The sequence below is a fragment of the Curcuma longa genome, unplaced genomic scaffold, assembly GCF_044706935.1.
Source record: "Curcuma longa cultivar G26 ecotype Majalengka, Jawa Barat unplaced genomic scaffold, ITB_CL_G26_1.1 contig_10164, whole genome shotgun sequence".
Taxonomy (NCBI): domain Eukaryota; kingdom Viridiplantae; phylum Streptophyta; class Magnoliopsida; order Zingiberales; family Zingiberaceae; genus Curcuma; species Curcuma longa.
Window position 1 is genome coordinate 1 of NW_027428530.1, and position 3,485 is coordinate 3,485.

Genomic DNA, 3,485 nt, shown 5'->3' on the forward strand with positions numbered 1-3,485 from the left:
CGGGGCATCTCGGCGTGGTCTTTCAACATGAGCGGATCGCGGTACAGATTCTCCGACGCCGACAACAAGTTCACCGTCATCGGCTGCGACACCCTCGCCTACATCAGCGGCACCCAGAGCGGGAAACCGTACCAGAGCGGCTGCATGACCTTCTGCCAGAACGACAGCCTCGCCGTCGACGACGACAGATCCGGCTCCTGCGCCGGCATCGGTTGCTGCCAAACCTCCGTTCCCCGGGGCCTCGACTACATCGACGTCCGGTTTGATTCCGAATACAACGGCTCCAGCACGAGGAGCTTCAGCCCTTGCAGCTACGCGGTGCTGGTGGAGGAGAATGAATTCAGCTTCCGGAGCTCTTACGTCACGACCACCGACTTCTTGGATGAGATTTATAATAGAAGTGTGCCGGTGGTGGTGAGTTGGGCCATCGGGAACGGGACGTGCGAGGAAGCCCGGCGCAACTCCAGCGCTTACGCCTGTGTCAGTCAGCACAGCGAGTGCGTTGACTCCTCCGCTGCTCCTGGATACCTTTGCAATTGTTCCAGCGGATTCAAAGGCAACCCCTACCTTCTCAATGGATGCCAAGGTACTTGATATTTCTCTCTCATATCAATCAAATGATAAAATTTATCTTAATGGTTTTACATGATTGATTTCATGATTATTTATAAAGAAGTAAATAGTCGAAAAATTACAATTGACCACTACTTATCTCGACTTCGTTGAAATTTAATCTTAAGTTGTCTATTTTAATAAGTTTATCCTTCAATAACCAATTCAATCATGCTCTGAGACTATTTGGTACTTCTCAAGTCTCTCATATAGCTATCCACTCTTATAATCTTCTCTAATTTAGTCGATCCTTCAATCCCTTCTACTATGTGTATTTATATATGATTTTTATTTTATTTAAAAAATATGGATTAATAATTCATTGGAGATGACAGATTTTACTTTATTACTGAAGTATGTATATGATTAAATGCTTGCAGACATCAATGAGTGTGATCAACTAGATGTGTATCCATGCAAAGGCGATTGCTACAACACGCTCGGTGGCTATAACTGTGCTTGTCCGCAAGGTACAACGGGCAACGCTTCCAGCACTGGCTGCATTCCCATACCACGACAATCCATAGTGCCAAAGGTTGTCATAGGTATGCATAATTAATCATTTCTTTTTTTGTTTAAATATATATTTGACGAAAATATTTTATACATAATATTTATTCTTTTAATGTCCAATTGGACCAAATTAATAAGCATTAAATGAGTTAGTCAGAATAGCTTCATGCCAAATGGGACATGGCAATGGCTGGCCCAACATGCAAACTGAGCAACCCTTGTATGGTCTGACCCACGGGCTAGAATAGACTTTGCACAACGTAACCCGGATCAAATCGAAGTGAGTTGATCTCGAACATATTCTATCAATCCCTTCAACTTATAGATGTGTGTTTGATTAAATAAGTCAATAATCCAATTGATACTTATTGCTGAAGTATGTGTGATTAAATGCTTGCAGACATCAATGAGTGTGATCAACTAGATGTATATCCATGCAAAGGCGATTGCTACAACACGCTCGGTGGCTATAACTGTAATTGTCCGCAAGGTAAACGGGCAACGCTCACTGGCTGCATTCCCAACCTAGTATGGTCAACCCTTTTCGAATATGGTATAGTACTAAGCTAAGGTGTCGATGTGTTAAGCATGTTGCCGCGCTTAAAATTATTGAATTTTGGTCAAACAATGTCTAACATAAGCTATAATAATACAATCCCAACCTAGTATGATCATGCTATTGAAAGCACTACAATGTATCTATTAAAATCTTACGAGACATGTAAAGATCTAGTTATTATCATCATCACTACGACTAAAATGAATATCGAAACAATGACAAATAAAATTTGAATCTAATATTAATGTCATTAATCTAATATTGCAAATATGTATTCAACGCTCACCTCTTATACCAAATCCATCTTGCATTGACCATCCATGGTAGGGTCCATAACCTGTTAATAATGTTAATGAATCAGGTTATTAGATCCTACACATGTAATTCATATTTGATAACATAAACTCCTTAAAATTTTGTGTTAAATACTCCTCTTAATGACAAATGTTTATATCTTATACTGATTCAATTAGTACTTGACTAGAGAACTTGGGTTATATTAAAATTGTAACACTACACAAAAATAATTACAATACCAAAAACTTCATTGACAATATAGATTTAATGTAGATGTATAGTATAAAATTGACATGAAATATCATAATACCAATATATATTTATGTAGATGTACAATATATATATCATTCTTAATTAGTCCTCATTATGACTTAAATAAGGTTAAATCATGTTTACTAATACTTTATATTAAACCGTAAGTAAATCATGTAAATCATGATTTAAAATAGAATCTTATATCTCATATTAAGTAACATTATAAAATTTGTCTAAGAAGTTAAAAGAACTCTACGCTTATTTTTCAATCATTATACTTCTTAGTTAACTAAAATGGTAAGAAAAAAAATATGTATATGAAAGTTGATATTTTCTTTCTAGGATTTTTGATTTAGCACATCCTACTAACTTAAAACCTCCTCATTCATACAATGGACAGGTGTTTGTGGCAGTCTAATTTTCTTGCTATTATGTGGTCTGTGTTTTCATTTGGTTTATCAAAGAAGAAAACTTAAAGAGATTAAGAGAAGATATTTTGAAGAACATGGGGGTCTTGACTTAAAGAAAAAGATGAAGGAAGAACAGAACCTTGCATTTCGGATATTTGCAATCAAAAGCCACAAATAATTTTGACGACAAACAAATACTCGGCAAAGGAGGTAATGGAATTGTATATAAAGGAACTTTAGAAGACAATCGCATTGTGGCTATAAAAAAACCAAAGGTTATCGATGAGAACCTAAAGAGAGGTTTTGGAAATGAAACACTCATTTTATCACGTATCAACCATGACAACATAGTAAAGCTCTTGGGTTGCTGTTTGGAGACAGAGATGCCGATGTTGGTCTATGAGTTTGTCCCCAATGGAACTCTGTTTCATCTTATTCATGGAAATAAGAATCAATCTCCGGCTTCTTTGGACACTCGATTGAGGATTGCTTATCAGTCCGCTAAGGCTTTGGAATATTTGCACACGGAAGCTTCGTCTAGTATCATCCATGGAGATATAAAACCCTCCAATATACTTCTAGACAATGATTACAATGCAAAAGTTTCAGACTTTGGGGCTTCAAAGCTAATACCCAAGGGGGAGCAACAATTCGCTACACTGGTACAATTCACTTACGGTTACATTGATCCTGAGTGCCTTCAAACATGTGAATTGACCTATAAAAGTGATGTTTACAGCTTCGGTGTGGTTCTCTTGGAGTTGTTTACCGGTAAAAAAGCAATTTATTTTGAAAGGCTTGAAGAGCAAAGAAGTTTGGTGACCACTTTTACTTTGCAC

At 37.3% G+C, this 3,485-nt stretch overlaps 1 pseudogene; it reads left to right on the top strand.

The window, feature by feature from the left end:
- Nucleotides 1-27: 27 nt before the first annotated feature.
- LOC141815771 (wall-associated receptor kinase 3-like) lies at nt 28-3,470 on the top strand (annotated as a pseudogene).
- Nucleotides 3,471-3,485: the final 15 nt, after the last annotated feature.